The sequence below is a fragment of the Oryctolagus cuniculus genome, chromosome 20 (assembly GCF_964237555.1).
Source record: "Oryctolagus cuniculus chromosome 20, mOryCun1.1, whole genome shotgun sequence".
Classification (NCBI taxonomy): domain Eukaryota; kingdom Metazoa; phylum Chordata; class Mammalia; order Lagomorpha; family Leporidae; genus Oryctolagus; species Oryctolagus cuniculus.
Genome location: NC_091451.1, coordinates 47,917,667 through 47,944,087, shown reverse-complemented (window position 1 = coordinate 47,944,087; position 26,421 = coordinate 47,917,667). Strand labels below are relative to the sequence as shown.

The window sequence follows — 26,421 nt, the reverse complement described above, 5'->3', positions numbered from 1 at the left end:
GCCTCCTGCTTTGCTATTATTCTCAACACTGTTCAGTCATCATTACCCTGATTTTTTCATGTGAATTCCAGAATTTTATTCCTCTTCCTGTGAAGAATACAGGGTGTTTGACAGGAAATGCATTGAATCTGTGAATCACATGGTAGCTTGGCTATTTTAACAAGATCATTTCTTCATACCACAACTATGTCATTAAAATGTGCAAGTAATCTTCAGATTCCTTTTCACTTTTTAAATTATTATGTATTACAGAAGTAGGAAGCAAGACCCCTATCTTACACCTCACACAAAAATCCACTCAACAAGGATTAAAGACAAAAACCTACGATCCCACGCCACCCAATTATTAGAGAACATTAGGGAAACCCTCAAGACACTGGCACAGGTAAAGAGTTCTTGGAAAAGACCTCAGAGACATAGGAAGTCAAAGCCAAAATTAATAAATGGTATTAGATCAAATTGGGAAGTCTCTGTGTGGTAAAAGAAACACTCAGGCAAGTGAAGAGGCATTTGACAGAATGTGCAAAATTATTTGCAAGCTATGCAACGGATATGGATTAATAACCAGAATTTACAAAGAGATGAAGAAATTCCAAAAACAAAACAAACAACCCAGTTAAGAGATGGGCCAAGGACTTACACATTTTTCAAAAGAGGAAGTCCAAATGGCCAACACAGACACATGAAAAAATGTTCAGCTTCACTAGCTGTCTGAGAAATGCAAATCAAACCACAAGGAGGTTTCACATCACCCCAGCTAGAATGGCTTCATACGGAAATCAACAAACATCAAATGCTGGCGAGGTTGTGGGGAAAGGTGCCTGAATCCACTGTTGGTGGGAATGCAAACTGGTAAAGCCACTATGGAAGACACCATGGAGATATCTCAAAAATCTGAATATAGTCCTACCTTATATGACCCCGGAATCCCCCTCCTGGGAACTTACCCAAGGGAAATGAATTCACTACACACAAGAGATACCTGTACCTCCATGTTTATTGCAGCTCAATTCATAATAGCTAAGACATGGATTCAACCTAAATGCTCATCAACCAAAAACTGGATAAAGAAATTATGGGGGCTGGAGCTGCGGCTCACTAGGCTAATCCTCCGCCTTGCGGTGCCGGCACACCGGGTTCTAGTCCTGGTCGGGGAGCCAGATTCTGTCCCGGTTGCCCCTCTTCCAGGCCAGCTCTCTGCTGTTTCCAGGGAGTGCAGTGGAGGATGGCCCGAGTATTTGGGCCCTGCACCCCATGGGAGACCAGGATAAGTTCCTGGTTCCTGCCATCGGATCAGCACGGTGTGCCGGTCACAGCGTGCCAGCCACGGCGGCCATTGGAGGGTGAACCAATGGCAAAGGAAGACCTTTCCCTCTGTCTCTCTCTCTCTGTCTACTCTGCCTGTCAAAAAATAAAAAAAAAATTATGGGATGTGTACAGTATGGAATACTACACAGTGGTAAAAACAATAAAATTCGGTTATTTGCAACACAATGGATGAATCTGGAAAAGATCATACTTTGTGAAAAAAGTCAGGACCCCGGGGACAAGTACCACATGTTCTTCCTGATAGGTGAGACCTGATAGAGTACCCAAAAGGAAATCTGGGGAAGCGAAATCGACACTTCAAGAAGGGATGACTTGAGCTGCCCTTGTCTTGACTGTTGAGGGACAGTTTTTTGTTTGTTTTTGTTTGTTTGTTTGCTTTTCTTCCTACTATTTGTTGAAGTCTTAACATTCAGTCCATCGAATGCACATAAAGCCAATTGAAAACTGATCTCAGTAAAAAATAGGAATGGGAGTAAGAGCAGGAGGAGGAATTTTGCAACTGTAAAGTGCATACATTCCTATGGACTTACTTCTAAACACACAATTTAAAATTTTGTTGTGGGATTCCAAGTCCCATTAAGCTTAATTAAAGTGATCACATTAAGTGTAAGGTGAACACATAGATAGGATTAAGTGTTAAAGTGATCATATAAATAGAATCAAGTGCCTGGTAATAAGAAGAGATAGCATTAAAAAGGAGAGAATGTTCCAACATGAGCAGAAGTCTACACAGCAGACTCATAGAATGATAACCACTTTAAGTAACACTCTGACCTGATAATCAGCCCTTAAGACTTCCTGGTCTGGCTGAAAAGCCCATGAGAACATTTCAGGCATGAAATCCAAGACACTGTGGCAAAAATGTTCTGCCTAAAGGATCTCTGTGACTGAGACCTCAGGCAGTAGAAGTGGCCTCAAAGAAGGAGGTACTTTTCTCTAAAGGGAGGAGAGAACTTCCACTTTGCTCATGGCCTTGTCCAAATACTATCAGAGTTTGTGGACTCAAAAGGCTTCCATAGACCAAGCAGCTCATGTCAAGAGTCTGACATCATACGTACGAGTGTTAATTGTTAAATTAACAACAGGTCTCACTGTGCACTAACTCCCCATGCAGGACCTCCATCCTCAATGAGTTCTATTATGAGAGTTAACTGTAAACCAGTTCTCAAACAGTTTTTGGTGTGTGTGTGTGTGTGTGTGTGTGTGTTTAAATCTTTACATAGTACAGAGCTGGTTTTCTGTGTAGCAACTCAAGTGAATCTTGATGATGGATCTTGATCTTGAATCTGTGTACCAACTTAAAATGAATCTTATTGGAAAACTGAACTGACAAGTGGAGAGGGATGAGAAAGGTGGTGGGAATGTAAGTGGGAGTGCAGAAATGCTGGGAAGAATATCTATATTCCTAAAGTTGTACTATGAAATTTTTATTCCTTAAAAATAAATTCTAAAAAATAAAAAATGAATTCAAAATTGAAAAACAATAATATTGTTATGTGGACATCATTCAGCCTGTTGATAAATTTCCTCCAGGATTTAAAAAATTTGTTGATACTACATATGCGATCTTTTAGAAAATATTTATTTATTTATTGAAAGTCAGTGTTACACAGAGAGAGGGAAAGACCCAGAGACAAGTTCTCCCATCTGCTGGTTCACTCCCCGAAATGACATTGACACCTAGAGCCAGGAGTTTCTTCCCAGTCCCCACATGGGTTCAGAGGCACAATCACTTGGACCATGCTTGTCTGCTTTCCCAGGTGCATCAACAAGAGATGGTTGGAAGTGCAGCTGGAATAAGAACAGACAGCAGTATGGGATGTAGGCATCACAGGCGGAAGATTCACATGCTAAACCACTGTGAGGTTTTCTCCATTTTCTGCAAATTTGTTCTCAGTGTATAAATTCACCAGTGATTTTTCATAAATGGCATGTAGTAGTGGAGTATATTTTTCTCCATTATTTGTTGCACGTGCTGTGAGCCTGTACTTGGCAGTTTGTTTCTGTTAGTAGTCTCCTGCAAAGCCTCTGGATTCACACTCTAATCATGCAATGGACTGGGTCCGCCAGGCTCCAGGGAAGGGGCTGGAGTGGATCGCAGCTAATGGTTATAATGGTGGTAGCGCATACTATGCGAACTCCGTGAATGGCCGAGTCATCGTCTCCAGAAACAATGCCCAGAGCACGCTGTATCTGCAAATGAAGTCTAACAACCACAGACACGGCCCTCTATTTCTGTGCCAGAGACACATGAGGGGCCCTCAGGCTGAGCCCAGACACAAATCTCCCTGCAGGGGCGCGCGGTACCACTAGGGGGCGCACAAGATGCACCGAGCACAGATTCTGGTCATGCACAGGTGCAGAGGGAGATGAAGCCCTGGTTTCCTGCCAAGGAATTGGGGTTTCCTCTCCTGTAAGAGTTTTGAGGGAAGAATTCTACTTTTATGATTCTGTCCCTGCCAACTTCACTGACACAGAGAAATTTCGCTGTGAAAGAAGGAGTCCTAAATGAACAAATTTGGTTCATGAACAACGACAGTGGTCACCAGGATCAGAGATGTGGGACTCTGAGATCCCTTTGAGTCTTTTCCAACCTGACTCAGGGCAGCACCCTCAGGGCACCGCTGACTTTAGGACAGTTTTAGTTTTCCCTTTAGAACCAGGGGCAGCTGAGGCAGGGTCCTTGATCTGTTAAACCTCAACTACTTAAATCATCTCTCTCTTGTCAAAACGAGTGAGTGTTGCTGGCGCCGCCGCTCACTAGGTAACCCTCCACCTGTGGCGCAGGCACTCCGGGTTCTAGTCCCGGTTGCTCCTCTTCCAGTCCAGCTCTCTGCTGTGCCCGGGAGTGCAGTGGAGGATGACCCAAGTGCTTGGGCCCTGCACCCGCATGGGAGGCCAGGAGGAAGCACCTGGTCCCTGGCCTCAGACAGAGCAGCCAGCCGGCCACAACGCGCCAGCCATAGCGGCCAATTGGGGAGTGAACCAACGGAAAAACCAAGACCTTTCTTTCTTTCTCTTTCTCTCTCTCTCTCTCTCTCTCTCACTGGCTTACTCTGCCTGTCAAAAAATAAAAAAATAAAATAAAATAAACGAGTGAGCATGCTGACCTGAAAAATCTTTTATTTAAAACTGCGGATGATCCAGACTCACTTGTACAGATTTTATACCAAATCTCCATTTCCCCTTTAATCCTGGAACAGTCTGTGGTCCCTGTGTGAACGTCACAGGACTCAGGAATATACTTGCAGCTCAGCTGTGTCTCAGGCTGAGCTTCTGCAGGCACCTGGGAAGCCTACAGGGACTTCCTCATTCTCTAGGTCCTGGGACCCTCCTGTGGGCTCCCTGCCTGAACTCAGAGGGGAAATGCACTGGACATCAGCAGTCAAGGTCATCACTGAATGGAAAGTGTTGGGTGTGCACTTCCAGCTGATCTGGTTCTGCTCCAGTGTCGTGGGACCCCCTGCACCTGCTGTGGTTCAGGGAGAGCAGAAAGTGGGACACACAGTGGCTGTGCACTCTGGGGCTGGAGTCCACATCATGTGGAGCTGTGTCTGTGGGTCCAGCATGATGACCAGTGTCCTGAGGCTGGATCACAGCTGCAGGAAGAGCCAGTCCCAGAGACCATTTGTCCAGAGTCCCTGCTCTTCTCTCCATGTCATGCTAACTGGCATCACCAATGCATTTGGAATCTTTCCTCAGTATTATATAGGGAAACACCCAAGCTGCATACAGAGTGCTGGATGGAGCCCATTTGTGCGCTTTCCCACACTTGTAACTGACAATGCACCCTGGAAGACAGTAGATGATGGATCTGTTATGAGACCCCATCACCAAGGTGGGAACACTGATGCAGTTCCATTATTTCTGGGTTCCAGCTGCCAAGCCTTGAGTACACTGCCTTTATTTATCATCTCCAAACATGTTGGCTAACATGGCAAACACAACACCAGTATTCAGAGATCTGAATCTATCTGTTTGGTAAATAATACCTGAACATAGAGATATGAGGTACCATGATATGTGCTGACAAAATGAATGTATATTGTGAGAAATAATGTTCTCAGATTTAGTGACATGTTCATCACTAAATGGACATTATTTTCATGATAGAGTGTCAGTTGTCTCCCGTTTTGGAATTCTGTAGACACAGTATTCTCTTAACTGCTGTTACCATGCTGTACAGTAGACCACACAACATGTGGATCCTGTCGGACTAAACATCTGTCCATGCTCCAGCATCATCTCTGTTTCTACCATGTTCAGACTTTGGTCTTTACCATTGTGCGTCCTGCCTCTGTGAGTTCATCCTTTTTATCCCACGTAGCTAGCATCACCTATTATTATCTTCTTGGCCTGGATGGTTAGCAGTTAGTTAATTAGTTAGGTAGCTAGCTAGTTAGAGTGTACTTATCCTGACACATTATCCTTGGACATTAATCTCCAGGATCTTACAAGTTTCCAAGATATCAGATTTTCCTCCTGTTTACTGCCATATAAATGTCCTGTTAAAATATAACTTTGTCCACTTGTCCCTTTATCCATTCCTTCTTCACTGTAAATTTCACTGGTTTATATGTGTGAACTCTTGCAAATGATTCTGCCTTAACTGAACATGGGACTGCAGATGTCATTCCCATAGTGACTGCGCATCTTGTGGACACCTCCCTGGGATTTCATAGTCCTTCTACCCAGGAATGGTGTTTGAGGATCCTGTGATAATTCTATTTCCCAGCCTCTGATGTTTTCCATGAAGGCTTTACTAACTTACTTGACTCCAGCCTTGAACCAGGTTATCATCTCTCTCTTCCTGCAGAAGATTTGTCAGATCTGGTATGTCTGAAAGCACTCAGTCTAACAGGAGGGATGGGATGTCTCATTGTTCTCCAACATAAACATAAATGAAGATTCCATATTTAAAGCATTTTTACATGTTTCCCTTTATATATTTTCTTTAAAAAATTACAGATATCCTTTTACATCTTGTAAAATTTGTATTTGGGTATTTGTCCAAAAAGACAAAGAGACAGAGACTGACAGACAGTGATCTACTGAATCCTGGCAACTTCCCAGATGCCCATAAAAGCTGAGTTGGGTCAGACCATAGCCAGGTGCATGGAACTCAGTCCAGGTCTCACACATGGGATAAACTCAGACTTCTCGTACTGCCTCCCAGAGTGCACATTGACAGGAATCTGAAATTGGACCCAAACTAGGACACAACACTCAGCATCTTGATGCAGGAGCAGGAATCCCACATGCTAACTCCAGTGCTGATCCTGTCACCACCTTGTCAGTCACTGCATTTAAACAATTGGTTTCTTCCCTTGGGATTCAGTGGCTTGAGTTCATTCAACATTTGGAAATAGGCTCCTAAACATATGTATAATTAATCTTTCATTTATTTTAAATGTCTACTTATTTTATTTGAAAGACTGTGTAATAGAGAGGAACACAATAAGAGCTGAAGAGAGAATCTTCCATCACTGTTTTTTTTTTTCCTGAATGGCTGCAAAGGCTGGGATGGCTGAGCCTGAAGCCAGGAGCCTGGAACTTCCTCCAGTTTCCCACAAGGCTGGAAGGCGACAAACACTTGGGTCATGGTAGACAGTGATCACCATAGCGCTTCCTCCCTCTGTGAGTTCAAGCTTGTGGACTGCATATATAACTAATGTCACATACTATGTGTCCACATGTACCGGGAATATTTCTGTTAGCATATTATGCTCCAGGCTGACCAATGATTTTGTAATGACAGAAAAACCCCTTTCTTAATACTGAATAATATTCCATGTCCTAATGTGAAAGAATCCAATCACTGTTCTATGCACACAAGCTTTATTGTAGACTGAACTATTGGGAACAAAGCTGCAACCTGAAGCCAGCACTGCGGGTGAATTGTGACACAGTGACTTCATACCCAGTGCTTGACCTGAACTCAGAGTTATGACTACTAGACACAGGGAAGAGGGGGGGAAAAGAGGACGACTGCTACCAGGACACAAGGCACCACTCAAAGGGAGGAATAATTATGTAGACACCACAGTGGGCTGACTCAATTCACTACAACCAATGATAGGTTCCACGAATAACTAGAACTGACGTCTCCAGGCCTCGGAACAGAGTGATGGAAAAGAAGGTGGAAATGTGAATGACATTCAGTTGATCTGTGCCCATTTCTACAACACACAGATTCCAATAGCACACTACACCCCACTACCATGTACAGTGTTCTGTGTTCAGGAACAGTTTTAAACTAAGGCAATGAATGAATAAGGGAACAAAACATAGTTAACCTTAAAAAATCCACTTGCAGTCCTTCATCTGTTTAAATATGGGTGGCAGGCATTAGGACAAAATTGGCTAAGTCCCCACTAGGATCACCCATGTTCCCATGTGAGAACTGACTGAGCCCAGCCACACGGCTTCCCACACTTTTTCCTGATAATGCATCATGGGAAACTGTAGATGACGCTAAGAGCAAATGAGCCCCTACCTCGGACCCGGGAAACACAGACACAGTTTTGGGCTCCAGGTTTTAGAAAGGCTAAGTCCTAGATGTTGTAGGCACTTGGGATGTTTGGGGCTGTCAACACAAAGGCAGAAATTTACCATTGTCATCTTTCTGTCCATCTATACATTTCGGTTTCTCTCCCACCTTCTCTCTCTGTCACTGTTCCAATGTCATTCAAATAGTTAATAATGATCTAATGGTTATTTGAAAAATGAATGACATGATATTGCTAACACTGGATAGTAAATGTACACACATATTAAAATGAAGGAAGGTAATTACCTTCCACAGTTAATGTAAAATTTCACTTGATCTGAATCCAAATATAGATATCATACTATTCTCCGAGGACACCCACGTCTGCCCTGGGCACTGTCCTGTCTGAGGCATCTGACCCAATGACTGGTTAAACAGCAGCAGCACATGCAAATAGGGCCTTCCCCTGCCCATGAAAACCTGCCCAGCCCTCACCTGCAGCTCTGGCACAGGAGCTCCAGCCCCAGGACTCCCAGGTGTCCACTCAGTGATCGCACTCAACACAGACGCTCACCATGGAGACTGGGCTGTGCTGGCTTCTCCTGGTCGCTGTGCTCAAAGGTAATGATGGAGAACGCGGGGCACTGAGTCTGGCAGAGGACGTGAGTGAGAGACACAGAGAGTGTGAGTGACAGTGTGCTGACCAGGACGTCTGTGTTTGCAGGTGTCCAGTGTCAGGAGCAGCTGGAGGAGTCCGGAGGAGGCCTGGTCCAGCCTGGGGGATCCCTGAAACTCACCTGCACAGCCTCTGGATTCGACCTCAGTAGCTATGCAATGTGCTGGGTCCGCCAGGCTCCAGGGAAGGGGCTGGAGAAATTAATCCTAATGGTGGTAGCACATGGTATGCGAGCAGGGTAAATGGCCAATTCACTGTCTCCAGAAACAACGTCGAGAGCATGCTGGATCTGCAAATGAGCAGTCTGACAGCCGCGGACACAGCCATCTATTACTGTGCCAGAGACACAGTGAGGGCCCTCAGGCCGAGCCCAGACACAAACCTTCCTGCAGGGGCGCGCTGCTCTTCCAGGGTGTGAACAAGACACACTGAGCAGACTCAGACCCATTACCAGATGCGGTGGGAGGTGAATCCCTGGTCCTCCTGAGGAAATTGGGGTTTGTGGTCCTGTAACTATTTCTTATGTTCCAGTTCTGCATGGATGATTCTGTCCCTAACACCGACTAACTGAGCAGAAGTTTTGGTATCACGGGAAGACGTCACATGAAGAAAATGGAGTCGTTTCTGGAGGAATGAATGACATCTCTGGGGCCCCAGCATCTGAGACCTGAGGGAGCTCTGGGCACCCGGGGAGGCTTTTCCAGTCACGGAAGAGCTCTTTGTGGAATTCTCTGATGAAGTCATCTGGGACCCCGCTGAGAGCCCAGGGGCAGTGTGGAGCCGGTCAGGGGCTATGGATGCTGCAGTGTTTCACATCCATGCCCTCCCCTCCTGCACAGCTGGGCCCCTGAGGGGTGAGCTGACCCCGTGTTCCTGTTCCCTGGGGCTCCCGTGTCCATTCTCTACAGCTGTGCCCTCGTCTCCCTTTCACTTCCTCACCCTGAACTCACAGTTTGAGGTCCACGTGCTCCAAACCCCAGGTCAGGGATTAACCTGCAGCTCAGGGGTGGCTCAGGCTGTGGCTCCGAGAAATCCTGCTTGCTCTTCCTCACTCACGTCTCCTGGGATCCCCGGACCTGCTCTCATTTGCAAGCAGAGGTGGCCGTTGGTAGTGCAAGGGGTCAGACTCATGGAAAACACTGGGTGTGGAGAGGTCTTGTTCCCCACACTCTGCTGGCCTTGTCTCCATCTCAGGGAGACCAGCAGGTGGGACAGCTCAGTGAAGTAAGCACTAGAGTCCAGGTGGTTCTGGACTGTGTCCCTGTGAGCCCACCAATGATCCAACCCTGGAGCTGCATCCCTGCTGCATGAAGGGCCTTCCCCAGAGACTGTGTGTCCAGAGACCCCGACTCCTTCCTCCAGGGACTGCCCGCACCTGTTCTCAGCCATGCTCCTCCTTCTGTGGAAGCAAAATTGTCCTTGCATCTCTCAACTTTATCATCATCAGGAATGAACAAATTTTCTGCTCTTCACCAGGATAACTGTATCAACCCCATGTGTTTACAAAATGTCTCCTGCAAAAATGCAATTGTTCTCTTGTGTAGTATTTTTACAGAAACTGAAGCAAATCTCTCCGCTGATGTAGAAATGACTAATTTGGAATGGCTCTGTCTAAATCTGGAGACAAAGGAGAGTCTCTGTTTCAGGTGGGAACAGATGAGTGGCTAGTATGTTGCTATGCACCTGGTTTTTTTCCACATGTTGGTTCCACAATGTAGTACCCCAGAGGGGAGGTGTGTGGACCTTACAGCTGTAGAGGCTGGAAGTCCAGGATCAGACAGTGAGAATGTTGTGCCATCAGGCATCCTAATATTGTGAACATCATACAGTGTTCAGGCATCCTAATATTGGGAACAGGGATGAGAGGGACCCCATCCCCACACAGGACGTCAGACGAGACCAGGGCTGACTCTAGCAGCACTGTGCTCTATGCAGAACCTGAGGACCCAGAAGATCTACTGTGATCTCCTCCAAGAGCAGATTCCCCAGAAATGAACAAATCCCACTAGGCCTCACTCAAGAGCTCCTCCACTTCTCCCACGGTCACCCTGGAATCACTCCAAAACACACACACCTTTGAGGACACTCTCTGCCACAGGCAGAGGAGGGAGGTTTCCTTCCACACACATTGTAGGCCTGATGACACAGAACCTGTTGTTCAGGATGAAGCCAGTTGTGTAAAACAGGTATTTTGAGACGTTAGAAGACTCAGGGCCAGTTTTAAACACAGCTCATGCAGACAGTCCTTTTGTTCCTTTGGGATATAGGCTACTGATCATACATTCTGTATGAAAATAGTTACTTCCAGGTGTGTGTAGGCTGCTCACTTCTCATCGGTCCACTTGCAGTAGAGAAGCTCTGTAGTTTATGCAGCATCATCTGAAAAAGGTTTTCTTACGTTGCCTGAACTCTGGAGATCTAAAAGGGAAATCATGGACAGACCACTATCAGGGAGATTCTGCCCTATGTTTCCTTTTAGTAGTTGTACAATGGACTTTGCATCTGATGTCAGATCCTGTTATTCCATGCTTTTCATGTAAACATCCAGATCGTGCACCCCCTGCCAGAGCTGTTACGTTGGGGCCATGCTCAGCACTGATGGTGTGAGGACAAACCACATCCACCCCCACAGGCTGCTCCCAGCATTCCCTGTGGTCCTGTTAAGGGCACTGGGGACCTCAGCTTCCTCCATGAGGCCCTGATGTTGAAGCTACTCATGGTGGGAGTCGTCACTGGATGCACTCCCCAAAGACGATGCCATTCCACGTCTCCCATGCACCTGTGCTTCTTTACTCAGTGGTGGTCAGTGTGGGGGTCCCGGGGGCAAGGAGACCTGATCAGACCTCCTGACTCAGTGCTCTCCTGCAGGCACTGGGGCTCCAGCAGTGTGGCCCTTCCGCCTCTCCTTACCCTCCTGAACAGTAGAGCCCACCCCTCCACCAGGTTCTCTCCCTCCTGCTGCTGGACCCTGTCCCAACTGTCACTTCCCCACGTGCCATGGTTCTCCTCCCCAGTCCTCAGCTTTGGGGGTGGAGCCATCCCCTGAAGATGCAGACTTCTGTGTCTTGGGGATCAGTGCTGGCACAGTGTCTGGGGTGGACTCTGCTCACGAACATTTTCTACAGGATTTCACCAGGACATTGGTCATGATGGTTTCCTCCTGCAGGTGAATCACTTTCCTACTCAGTGGACACAGAGGAGCAGGCTCTGGGGTATTGAGGCTGAGGATGCTGTTCCTGCAGAGCCGTGAGCAGAGCCAGCACTGCTTGGTATGCGTGTGTGGTCTCTCCAACTGAGCAGCTGAAGGCTGCACGTTAGGTGGAACTTACCCTCCATACTTGATGCACGGAGCCTCCCATCATGCATGTGGGGACCTCACCACCCAGTTATCCCATTGAGAGGGGCTTTAGGGAGGGGAAAATACCATGAGGGTTGCTGCCTGCAATGAAGGGAATACGACCCTTAGAGAGACCCTTCAGTAACTCAAGTTTTAAATTTCAGTTATTCCCACATGAGGCAAGGAAAAGGAGAGACACTCCCACGCATGCACTTTCCCAAGTGTCGCTTGGACAGGTCTGCTTCCCAGCCTCACCCAGTTTTCGGGACAACAATCAGGTGCATCCACGAGAGTGACAGTGCCCAAATATCATCCCATAAACTTCTGATTCCTGGGGTTGCAGGAGTAGGAATCTGGTACTGGGTGCCAGAGCCACATATGAGATGCAGGCACTCCCTTGAGGGGTGAGCGCAACCTAAACAGTGAAAATTTTAATTTATTATTTCCATGAAATTTAATAACACAGTTAATAAGAATGTACTGCACAGTTGTGGAAAATATCATACACTTACTCTGCTTTATTTAAAGTTATATTCATATCAGATTTTCAGATACTTTGTTTAAAACCTAAGAAGCCTTCATTCACCTGGGCCCCACAGGACCTGAAAACTCAATGCCTTCACCTTCCGCCCCCAACAAACCTGCATGTCGCTCAGAGCTGAACTGGATGAAATCCATTGTGAAGGAACCCAAAGGGGCTCAGGCCTTAATGTGACTGGAGGAGGTGGGCCGGGGGCTGGGTGACACAGGGGCAGTGGGCAGCACCGTGGGATGTGATATTTGCTCTTGGCGAAGTTGTGATGAGGAGTGAGAGAGGCACAGCTGAGTCGCACTCACCACAGGCACACTTTAAACTTGGGCGGCTGCCTCTGTATCTATCACAGCTCAACAGCATTGCCCATGGAAGCAAAATTTACCAGCAGAGAAAGTGTGAAGGACAGACAGGCAGACACTGGTACATGGAACACCACACTCAGATGCACCTGCGTGGAACCTGGTCCCCTGTGCATCTCTCTGTCAAAAACGGAATCCAGCAAAAGTGCTCCATGTTCTGCTGCTGGCAGAGAGTTCTGCAGACCTCACCAGGAAGCCCCCGTGAGTACTGAGGGTGGACTGGGGCAGAGCTGAGTCCTGTAGTGAGGGGGCAGATCCAGATGCTGGACTCCTGTTAGCACATGGAGTTGGAGACACATCCAGAGTCTACTGATGATTTCTCCTGTAACACTGATCTGGAACCATAGCTAAGTGAACCCATGATACAGGTTGTGGTTCCATTCACATAAAAGGACTAAGACAGGGTTCAAAGTGCAATCAGAGCACACAGTTATCACTGGTTCCATAAGTGTGCACTACAGACGGCCCCGGTAACACTACTCAGTCTGGGTCTGTCCTGTCTGAGGCGTCTGACCCCATGCCTGCTATATAGCAGCAGCACATGCAAATAGGGCCCCCTCTGCCCATGAAAACCAGCCCAGCCCTCACCCTGCAGCTCTGGCACAGGAGCTCCAGCCCCAGGACTCCCAGGTGTCCACTCAGTGATCGCACTCAACACAGACGCTCACCATGGAGACTGGGCTGCGCTGGCTTCTCCTGGTCGCTGTGCTCAAAGGTAATGATGGGGAACGCGGGGCACTGAGTCTGGGAGAGGACATGAGTGAGAGACACAGAGAGTGTGAGTGACAGCTTTCTGACCAGGATGTCTGTGTTTGCAGGTGTCCAGTGTCAGCAGCTGGAGGAGTCCGGAGGAGGCCTGGTCCAGCCTGGGGGATCCCTGAAACTCTCCTGCAAAGCCTCTGGATTCACCATTTGTAGCAGCTACTGGATATACTGGGTCCACCGGCTCCAGGGAAGGGGCTGGAGTGGATCGGATGCATTTATGCTGGTGATGGTAGCACATACAATGCGAGCTGGGTGAATGGCCGATTCACTCTCTTCAGAGACAACGCCCAGAGCACAGGTTGCCTACAACTGAACAGTCTGACAGCCGCGGACACGGCCATGCATTACTGTGCGAGAGACGCAGTGAGGGGCCCTAGGGCTGAGCCCAGACTCAAACCTCCCTGCAGGGGCGCGCGGCTCCACCAGGGGGCGCACAAGACGTACCGAGAGCACATTCTGGTCTTGAGCAGGTGCAGGAAGAGATGAAGCCCTGGTTTCCTGTCAGGGAATTGGGGTTTCCTCTCCGGTAGCCGTTTTGAGGAATTAATTCTACTCTTGTTGTTCTGACTCTACCGATGACTTCAGTGACGGTGAGAAAGTTTGATGTGAAAGGAAGGAGTCGTTAATGAACAACTTCGGTTCATAAACAAGGACAGCAGTCACCAGGATCAGAGATCCTGGGAATCTCTGAGGACCCTGGTGATTCTTTTCCAACCTGACTCAAATAGAGCCCTCAGGGCACTGCTAACTTTAAAACAATTTTAGTTTTCCTTTTAGAACCAGGGACAGTAGAGCTAGGGTTTTTGTTCTGGTAAACCTCAACTACCTAAGTCATCCCTCTCCTCCCATCAAAATGAGCATGTGTACCGAACTGAACCTACATTTTTTTTGACAGGCAGAGTGGACCGTGATAGAGAGAGACAGAGACAAAGGTCATCCTTTTCCATTGGTTTGCCCCCCAATGGCTGCTGCGACAGTCGCACTGCGGCCAGCACACCTCACAAATCCGAAGCCAGGAGCCAGGTGCTTCTCCTGGTCTCCCATGTGTTTGATGGGCCCAAGGAGTTGGGCCATCCTCCACTGCACTCCCAGGCCACAGCAGAGAGCTGGCCTGGAAGAGGAGCGACTGGGACAGAATCCCGCGCCCCGACCGGGACTAGAATCTGGGGTGCCGGCACCGCAGGTGGAGCATTATAGCCTATTGAGACGTGGTGCCGGCCACATAATGTTTTTTTAACCTGTGGATGATCCACACTCACTTTCTACAGACTTTATACCTGACCTCTATTTCCAGTTAATCCTGAAAACACATTGTGGTCCCTGTGTGAACGTCACAGCACTCAGGAATGTACTTGCAGCTCAGCTGTGTCTCAGGCTGAGCTTCTGCAGGCACCTGGGAAACCTACAGGGACTTCCTCATCCTCTAGGTCCTGGGACCCTCCTGGGGGGCTCCCTGCATGAACTAAGGAGGGAAATGCGCTGGACATCAGCAGTCAAGGTCATCACTGAATGGAAAGTGTTGGGTGTGCACTTCCAGCTGATCTGGTTCTGTCGAGTGTTGTGGGACCCCTGCACCTGCTGTGAATCAGCAAAGCAGAAAGTGGGACACACAGTGTCTGTGCACTCTGGGGCTGGAGTCCACATCATGTGGAGCTGTGTCTGTGGGTCCATCATGATGACCAGTGTCCTGAGGCTGGATCACAGCTGCAGGAAGAGCCAGTCTCGGAGACCATGTGTCCAGTGTCCCTGTTCTTCACTCCACGTCTATGCTGACTGGCATTATCAATCCATTTGTAGTCTTTCATCAGTTTTAGAGAGGGAGACAACCAGGCTGCATATCAGAGTCCTGGACAGAGCCCATTACACTCCTCCCCATACTTTTAACTGATAGTACGCCCTGGAAGACAGTAGATGATGGATCCATTGTGAGGCCCCATCACCAAGGTGGGAACGTTGATACAGCTTCATACCCCTTCATACGTTTCCAGATGCCATATTTTGAGTACAATGGCCTAATTTATCATCTCAATAAAACATTGGCAAACACAATGCCAGTATTCAGAGAACTGATCTGCAATTGAGCACTTTTGTTAATCTTTACATATGTGTTTTTTGAATAATACCTGTACTCATTGAATTTGTATTCCTTAAAAAATAAATTTAGAGAGTTGGAAGCATACCAGGGGATTCCAATTCAATCCCATCGAGGTGGCATGTACCAATGCCATCTCACTGTTCCAGGTGATCAGTTTCAGTTCACAGTTGGTCATGGTGAAGGGACTGGGAGTCAAAGGGAGCACATAGACAAGTCTAGTACCTGCTAATGCTAACTGATGGAGTAAATAAAGGGGAGAGTGATCCAACATGGGAAGTGAGATACTCAGCAGACTCATAGAATTGCAGACGTCTTAAATAGCACTCTGGCCTCAGAATCAGCCCTAAAGGCATTCGGAGCTGGCTGAAAAGCTCATGAGAGTATTTCAGGCATGGAAAGCCAAGACACTCTGGCAAAAGATCTCTGCGAGTGAGATCCCAGTGGAAAGAACAGGCCATCAAAGAAGGAGGTACCTTTCTCTGAAGGGAGGAGAGAACCTCCACTTTGACTATGACCTTGTCTAAACAAGATAAGAGTCGGAGAACTCAGAGGGCTTCCATAGCCTTGGAAACTCATGACTGGAGCATAGGGAGATTACTGATGCCATAGACAGGAGTGTCAATTGGTAAAGTCAACAACAGGAGTCACTGTGCACTTACTCCTCATGTAGGATCTCTATCCTTAATGTGCTGTGCATTGAGGCTTAATGCTATAACGAGTACTCAAACAATATATTTCACTTTGTGTTTCTATGGGGGTGCAAACTGTTGAAATCCTTACTTAATGCATACTAAACTGATCCTCTGTAAAAAAAAAAAAAAGAAAGAAATTATCAATTCCCAACTTGACTCTCACTGGGATTAAACATGACAATAGGTCTGTTCTGGTTTCATCATCATTTAAAAAAAATCATCTATTATTTTTCACTTTATGTTTCTGTGTGGGAGCAAACTGTTGAAATCCATACTTAATGTATACTAAGCTGATCTTCTGTATATTAAGATAATCGAAAATGAATCTTGATGTGAATGGAAGGGGAGAGGGAATGGGAAAGGGGAGGGTTGTGGGTGGGAGGGATGGTATGGGGGGAAGCCATTGTAATCCATAAGTCGTACTTTGGAAAATTATATGCATTAAATAAAAGTTAAAAAAATAAATAAATAAATTTAGAGAGCTCCAAGTTGGAGGAATAGGGAGGGAGAACACTGATAGCCCAGGGAAAGATAGTTTAATAAAAGTGGAGATACTGTAGTCTCAGGGAAGAGTTAGGGAAAAACCTGCAAAGGAAACTGTTCTGGAACTAGTGGGACACAATGGAACTACATGGAGGGCACGAGCACCCATGGCTCAGGACCCCAGTGCTGAGTCTACACACCAGCGCTGGAAAGGGAGGTGAGGTGAAACTGTAGTAGCCCAAGACACTGGCGGGAAAGCGGCAGAAAAGCCTACAGGGAATGAGGCTTGAAGCCCCATGGGGGAAAATTCACCATGCTAACTAGAGGAGAGAGAAAAAATAAAATGGACCAGTATGGACATGATTCCCTCTCTCCATTCACCTTACAAAGGCAAGCAAGACAAAGAGCAGGTGCCATTTGGACATACATAACAGCTGCACCAGCTCAGGGCTGTGCCCACCCTCAGCCAAGCAGAAAAACATGACTCTGGTGGGGAGAAATACCAGGAGGTTAAGACCTAGTGAATGTGTGCAGCTTATGAACTGGGACTGTGAAAAAAGAAAAAACTGAGGGTGTGTGAAGGAACTCACAGAGTACCTGAGACGTGAGTACTCTCGGGAGACACCACAAACTCAGTAACCTTGGCCAAACGGTGGGAGACATTGCAGGGGAATCTGAGCTTACACAGAGGGCTGCACAGATCCTTTGTGTGGTCCTTGGGACAGAGTGGACAAATATTATACCCACTGGGGCTAGTGCTCAGGCACTGGTTGCCTTCAAGGAGAATAGCTCATCTGTGCAGAATTACTTCCCTTCTGAATAAAAGAGAGAGAAGCTTTACCATGCCAAACCTGGGTGTGTCACCGTTGGCACACCCTTACCATAAAGAACTGCACAGAGCCCTCTGGACACACCCACCACAAGCCTCTAGAGATTTACCAAAAGCAGACAGTCCACTTAATCTAGGGTCATAGTATAATGAGAAAGGAGCAAGGAAAAAAAAAGAAGAAGAAACCAAAGAATATTTCCCAATACCAAACAACAAATGCAGAAACCAAGGAAACAAGAACAAGGAAGACATTATGATGCCCCCAAATGAACATGACACTCCAATTCAAGATTATGAAGATGATGAGATAGAAGAAATGCAAGATACAGATTTCAAAAATTTATGATAAGAATATTGAGAAGTTATCAAAAACAAATTCATGAACTACAGAAATCCTCACTGGATAGAAAATCTCTCTCATGAAAATGAAATCTTAAGGGGGAATCATAATGAAATGAGGAATCTAGTAGAACCTGAAATTGTGATACTGAAGAGAAATCAAAATGAAATGAAGAATTCAATGGAACTAATGACAAACGCTCTTGAGAGCCTTAAAGACAGAATCAGTGATATAGAAGAGACAATATCGGACTTAGAAGACAGAGCACAGGAAAGTATACAGTCAAACCAAAGGCAAGAAGGGGAAATTAGAAATTAAAAAAAATATTGTTCGGAATCTACAGGATACTATTAAAAAAAAAAAAAAACAACATTCGAGTTCTAGGAGTTCCTGAAGGCATGGAGAGAGAAAGAAAGGATTGGAAAGCCTTTTTAGTGAGATACTAGCAGAAAACTTCCCAGGTTTGGAGAAGGACAGAGACATCCAAGCACATAGAACCCCCAATAAACGTGACCAAAAGAGATCCTCACCATGACGCGTTGTAATCAAACTCACCACAGTGAATTATAAAGAAAAGATTCTAACATGTGGAAGAGAGAAATGTAAGATTACTCTCAGAGAATCTCCAGTTAGACTCACAGCAGACTTCTCATCAGAAACCCTACAGGTTAGGAGGGAATGGCGAGACATAGCCCAGGTACTAAGAGAAAAAAAATTGCCAGCCCAGAATATTATATCCTGCTAAGCTCTCATTTGTGAATGAAGATGAAATAAAGACTTTTCATAGCAAACAGAATTAAAATAATTTCTCACCACTAGTCCAGCCCTGCAAAAGACCCTTAAAGATGTGTTACACACAGAAACACAGAAACACAACCATCAATACGAAAGAAGGTAAAGGAAGAAAAACTCCCAGTAAAAGATCACAGGAAGTCCAAAGCCTATATTAGAAATATCTTTGGGAAAATGGCAGGGAAAAGCTACTATTTATCAATAGTCACATTGAATGTTAATGGCCCCAACTCTCCAGGTAAAGACAGACTTCCTGAATGGATTAAGGAACAAAACCCACCTATTTGCTGCTTACAAGAAACACATCTTTCCAACAAAGGTGCATGCAGACTGGAAGTGGAAGGTTGGAAAAGATATTCCATGCCAACAGAAACCAAAAAAGAGCTGGCATAGCCATATTAATATCAGACAAAATAAACCTCAACACAAAAAAAGTTAAGAGAGACAAAGAAGGGCACTACATAATGATTAAGGGATCAATTCAACAGGAAGATGTAACTATTATAAATGTATATGCACCTAATTACAGGACACTAGTTTATTTAAAAGATTTGTTAAGGGACTTAAAGGGAGACTTAGACTCCAATGCAATACTACTGGGGCACTTCAATACTCCACTTTCAGAAATATATCAACCAGACAGAAGATCAACAAGGAAACAGCAGATTTAATCGACACTATAGCCCAAATGGATCTAACAGATATCTACAGAACTTTTCATCCTACACTTAAAGAATATACATTCTTCTCAGCAGTGCATGGAACCTATTCTAGGATTGACCACACACTAGGCCATAAAGCAAGTCTCAGCAAATTCAAAAGAATTGGAATAAAGCTGGAAATTAGCAACTCAGGAATTCCTAGAACATATGCAAACACATGGAGACTGAACAACATGCTCCTGAATGAACACTGGGTCATAGAAGAAATCAAAAGAGAAATCAAAAACTTTCTGGAAGTAAATGAGGATAACAACACAACATATCAAAACTCATGGGATACAGCAAAAGCAATGTTAAGCGGAAAGTTTACAGCAATAGGTGCCTCCATCAAGAAATTGGAAAGGCACCAAATAAATGAGCTTTCAATGCATCTGAAGGATCTAGAAAAACTGCAGCAAACCAGACCCAAAACTAGTAGGAGAAGAGAAATATTAAAATCAGAAACAAAATCAACATAATTGAATCCAAAAAAATTACAAAAGATCAGCCAAAGAGCTGATTTTTTGAAAAAATTAAAACAATTGACAGACCATTGGCCCATCTAACCAAAAAAGGAAAAGAACCAAATCAATAAAATCAGAGATGAAAAAGGGAATGTAAAAACACACACCACAGAAATAAAAATAGTCATCAGAAATTACCACAAGGAGCTGTGTGCCAGCAAACAGGGAAATCTATCAGAAATGGATAGATTCCTGGACACATGCCACCTACCTAAATTGAACCATGAAGACATAGAAAACCCAAACAGACCCATAACTGAGAAAGAAATTGAATCAGTAATAAAGTCCCTCCCAACAAAGAAAAGCCCAGGACCGGATGGATTCACTGCTGAATTCTACCACACATTTAAAGAAGAACTAACTCCAATTCTTCTTAAATTATTCAGAACAGTCGAAAAAGAGGGAATCCTCCCAAATTCTTTCTATGAAGCCAGAATCACCTTAATCCCTAAGCCTGAAAATTATGCAGCATTGAAAGAAAATTAAAGACCAATATACCTGATGAACATAGACGCAAAAATGCTCAATAAAATTCTGGCCAATAGAACACAACAACACATCAGAAAGATCATCCACCCAGACCACGTGGGATTTATCCCTGGTATGCAGGGATGGTTCAATGTTTGCAAATCAATCAATGTGATACACCACATTAACAAACTGCAGAAGAAAAACCATATGATTATCTCAATAGATGCAGAGAAAGCATTTGATAAAATTCAACACCCTTTCATGATGAAAACTCTAAGCAAATTGGGTATAGAAAAAACATTCCTCAATACAATCAAAACAACTTATAAAAAACCCACAGCCAGTATCCTATTGAATGGGGGAAAGTTGGAAGCAGTTCCACTGAGATCCGGCACCAGACACGGTTGCCCACTCTCACTACTGCTATTCAATATAGTTCTGGAAGTTTTAGCCAGAGCCACTGGGCAAGAAAAAGAAATTAAAGTGATACAAATTGGGAAGGAAGAACTCAAACTATCCGTCTTTGCAGATGATATGATTCTTTATTTAGGGGATCCAAAGAACTCTACTAAGAGACTATTGGAACTCATAGAAGAGTTTGGCAAAGTAGTAGGTTATAAAATCAATGCACAAAAACCAACAGACTTGGCTGGCACTGTGGCTAACTAGGCTAATCCTCCGCCTTGCGGCACTGGCACACCGAGTTCTAGTCCCGGTCGGGGCGCCAGATTCTGTCCCGGTTGCTCCTCTTCCAGGCCAGCTCTCTGCTGTGGCCAGGGAGTGCAGTGGAGGATGGCCCAAGTGCTTCGGCCCTGCACCCCATGGAAGACCAGGATAAGCACCTGGCTCCTGCCATCGGATTAGCGCGGTGCATTGGCCGCAGCACGCTGTCCGCAGCAGCCATTGGAGGGTGAACCAATGGCAAAAGGAAGACCTTTCTCTCCGTCTCTCTCTCTCACAGTCGACTCTGCCTATCAAAAAAAAGCCTTTGTATACATAGGCAATGCCACGGCTGAGAAAGAACTTCTAAGATCAATCCCATTCACAATAGCTACAAACCAAACACCTTGGAATAAACTTAACCAAGGATGTTAAAGACCTCTACAATGAGAATTACAAAATCTTAAACAAAGAAATAGAAGAGGATACCAAAAAATGGAAAAATCTTCCATGCTCATGGATTGGAAGAATAAATATCATCAAAATGTCCATTCTCCCAAAAGCAATTTATAGATCAATGCAATACCAATCAAAATACCAAAGACATTCTTCGCAAATCTGTAAAAAAATGATGCAGAAATTCATATGGAGGCACAGGAGGCCTCGAATAGCTAAAGTAATACTGTACAACAAAACCAAAGCTGGAGGCATCACAATACCAGATTTCAAGACATACTACAGGGCAGTTATAATCAAAACAGCATGGCACTGGTACAGAAACAGATGGATAGACCAATGGAACAAAATAGAAACACCAGAAATCAACCCAAACATCTACAGCCAACTTATATTTGACCAAGGATCTAAAACCAATTCCCAGAGCAAGCACATCTATTCAATAAATGGTGCTGGGAAAACTGGATTTCCATGTGCAGAAGTATGAAGCAGGACTCCTACCTTACACCTTACAAAAAACCCACTCAAACTGGATTAAATATCTAAACCTACGACCTGACACCATCAAGTTATTAGAGAACATTGGAGAAACCCTGCAAGATATACGCACGGGCACAGTCTTCTTGGAAAAGACCTGAGAGGCACAGGCTGTCAGAGCCAAAATTAACAACTGGGATTACATCAAGTTGAGAAGTTTCTGTACTGAAAAAAAAAAAAAACAGGAAAGTGAAGAGGCAACCAACAGAATGGGAAAAAATATTGCCAACTGTGCAACAGATAAAGGGTTAATAACCAGAATCTACAAAGAGATCAAGAAACTCCACAAAAACAAAACAAACAACCCACTTAAGAGATGGGCCAAGGACCTCAACAGACATTTTTCAAAAGAGGAAATCCCAATGGCCAACAGACACATGAAAAAATGTTCAGGATCACTAGCCATCAGGGAAATGCAAATCAAAACCACAATGAGGTTTCAACTCACTCCGGATAGAATCCTCACATACAGAAATCTACCAACAACAGATGCTGGCGAGGTTGTGGGGGAAAATGGACACTAACCCACTGTTGGTGGGAATGCAAACTAGTAAAGCCACTATGGAAGTCAGTTTGGAGATTCCTCAGAAACCTGAATATAACCCTACCATACAACCCAGCCATCCCACTCCTTGGAATTCACCCAGAGGAAATTAAATTGGCAAATAAAAGAGCTGTCTGCACCTTAATGTTTATTGCAGCTCAATTCACAATAGCTAAGACCTGGAACCAACCTAAATGCCCATCAACAGTAGACTGGATAAAGAAATTATGGGACATGTACTCTTTAGAATACAATACAGCATTAAAAAACGATGAAATTCGGTCATTTGCAACAAAATGGAGGGATCTGGAAAAGATCGTGCTGAGTGAAATAAGCCAGTCCCAAAGGGACAAATATCATATGTTCTCCCTGATCGGTGATGACTAACCGAGCACCAAAAAGGGAACCTGTTGAAGTGAAATGGACACTATGAGAAACAGCGACTTGATCAGCCCTTGTCCTGACTGTCGAGGAACAACTTAATATTTTATCCCTTTTAATATTTTTTTTTGTTCTACTAATACTATTGGTTGACGTCTTTAATTAACACACAATTATTCTTAGGTGTTTAAATTTGATTGAAAAGTGATCCCTCACTAACCCACGGTGGGTGGGAATGCAAACTGGTCAAGCCACTATGGAAGTCAGTCTGGAGATTCCTCAGAAACCTGAAGATAACCCTACCATACAACCCAGCCATCCCACTCCTTGGAATTTACCCAAAGGAATTTAAATTGGCAAACAAAAAAGAGGTCTGCACCCTAATGTTTATCGCAGCACAATTCACAATAGCCAAGACCTGGAACCAACCTAAATGCCCATCAACGGTAGACTGGATAAAGAAATTATGGGATATGTACTCTTTAGAATACTATACCACAGTAAGAAACAACGAAATCCAGTCATTTGCAACAAAATGGAGGAAACTGGAACACATCATGCTGAGTGAAATAAGCCAGTCCCAAAGGGACAAATACCATATGTTCTCCCTGATCGGTGACAACTGGCTGAACACCAAAAAGGAAACCTGTTGAAGTGAAATGGACACTATGAGAAACGGTGACTTGATCAGCATAGCCCTGACTGTTAATGAACAACTTAATACATTATCCCTCTTAGTAGTTTTTTTGTCTGTTCTACTTAACATGACTGCTTTAATTCTGTAATTAATACACAGTTATTCTTAAGTGTTGAAATTTAACTGAAATGTGATCCCTGGTAAACATAAGAGTGGGAATAAGAGAGGGAAGAGATGTATAATTTGGGACATGCTCAAGCTGACTTGCCCCAAATGGTAGAGTTAGAAACATACCAGGGGACTCCAATTCAATCCCATCAAGGTGGCATGTACCAATGCCATCTCCCTAGTCCAAGAGATCAATTTCAGTTCACAATTGATCATAATGAAAGGACTAAGAGTCAAAGGGAGCACATAAACTAGTCTAGTACCTGCTAATACTAACCGATAGAATAAATAAAGGGGAGAGTGATCCAACATGGGAAGGAAGATACTCAGCAGACTCATAGAATGGCAGATGTCCTGAACAGTACTCTGGCCTCAGAATCAGCCCTAAAGGCATTCGGATCTGGCTGAAAAGCCCATGAGAGTATTTCAGGCATGGAAAGCCAAGACACTCTGGCAAAAAAAAAAAAAAAAAAAAAAAAAAAAAAAAAAAAAAAACCAACACCTAAATGAAAGATCTCTGTGAGTGAGATCCCAGTGGAAAGAACAGGTCTTCAAAGAAGGAGGTACCTTTCTCTGAAGGGAGGAGAGAACCCCTCCACTTTGAGTATGACTTTGTCTAAACAAGATAAGAGTCAGAAATTCAAAAGGCTTCCATAGCCTTGGAAACTCATGATTGGAGCATAGGGAGATTACTGATGCCATAAACAGGAGTGTCAATTTGTAAAGTCAACAACAGGAGTCACTGTGCACTTACTCCTCATGTAGGATCTCTGTCCTTAATGTGCTGTACATTGAGATTTAATGCTCTAACGAGTACTCAAACAGTATGTTTCACTTTGTGTTTCTATGGGGGTGCAAACTGTTCAAATCTTTACTTAATGTATACTAAACTGATCTTCGGAAAAAAAAAGAAATTATCAATTCCCAACTTGACTCTCACTGGGATTAAACATGACAATAGGCCTGATCTGATTTCATCATCATTTAAAAAATCATCTATTAGTTTTCACTTTATGTTTCTGTGTGGGAGCAAACTGTTGAAATCTTTACTTAATGTATGCTAAACTGATCTTCTGTCTATTAAGAGAATCGAAAATGAATCTTGATGTGAATGGAAGGGGAGAGGGAGTGGGAAAGGGGAGGGTTGTGGGTGGGAGGGATGTTATGGGGGGGAAGCAATTGTAATCCATAAGCCGTATTTTGGAAATTTATATTCATTAAAGAAAAGTTAAAAAAAAAAACTCTACCTGTCAAATAAAATATAAAAATAAATAAATAAATAAAAATAAAAATAAAAATAAAAAAATAAGGTGATCCCTGTTAAATATGAGAGTGGGAATAAGAGAGGGAGGACATGTACAGTTTGGCACATGCTCAATCGGACTTGCATCAAACGGTAGATTTAGAAATGTGCCAGGGAATTCCAATTCAACCCGATCAAGGTGGCATGTACCAATGCCATTTCACTAGTCAAAGTGATCAGTTTTAGTTCATAATTTATCATAATGATAGGATTGGGATTCAAAGGGATCACATATACAAGACTAGTGTCTGCTACTACTAACTGATAGAATTATAAAGGAGAGAATGATCCAACATGGGAAGCGGGATACACAGCAGACTCATAGAATGTCAGATGTCCTGAACAGCACTCTGGCCTCAGAATCAGCCCTTAAGGCATTCGGATATGGGTAAAAAGCCCATGAGAGTATTTCAGGCATGGAAAGCCAAGACACTCTAGCAAAAAAAAAAAAATAATGACCTAAATGAAAGATCTCTGTGAGTGAGATCCCAGCGGAAAAAAAAATAGGCCATCAAAGAAAGACGTACCTTTCTCTGAAGGGGGGAGAGAACTTCCACTTTGACTATGACCTTGTCTAAATAAGATCAGAGTTGGCGAAATCAAAAGGCTTCTATAGCCTTGGCAACTCGTGAGAAGAGCCTAGGGTGATTACTAATGCCATAAACAAGAGTGTCAGTTGTTAAGTCAATAAAAGGAGTCACTGTGCACTTACTCCCCATGTAGGATCTCTGTCCTTAATGTGTTGTACAATGTGAATTAATGCTATAACGAGTACTGAAACAGTACTTTACACTTTGTGCTTCTGTGTGAGTGTAAACTGTTGAAATCTTTGCTTAATGTATACTAAACTGATCTTCTGTATATAAAGTTAATTGAAAATGAATCTTGATGTGAAAGGGATGGGAGAGGGAGCAGGAGATGGGAGGGTTGTGAGAGGGAGGGAAGTTATGAGGGGGAAAAACCATTGTAATCCAAAAGAAGTACTTTGGAAATTTATATTTAATAAATAAAAGTTAAAAAATTAAATTTAAAAAATAAAAAATATTAAAAAAAATTTTTAAATAATATTGTTACATGGACATCATGCATGCTGTTCCTAAATTTCCTCCAAGGTTTTAAAAGATTTGTTGAAACTGCACGTGCAATTTTTTAGAAAAGATTTATTTATTTTCTGAAAGTCAGTGTTACACAGAGAGAGGGAAAGACACAGAGACAAGTCTTCCACCTGCTGGTTCATCCCCCAGATGACAGTGACAACAGGAGACAGGAGTTTCTTTGGGATCTCCCACGTGGGTGCAGGGGCCAAATACTAGGACC

General features: G+C 44.3%; 1 gene segment (V, D, J or C); it reads left to right on the top strand.

Annotated features, from left to right (window-relative positions):
• The window catches only part of LOC103346599 (immunoglobulin heavy variable 3-23-like), a 213,529-nt gene that overhangs the window by 94,697 nt on the left and 92,411 nt on the right, over positions 1-26,421 (top strand).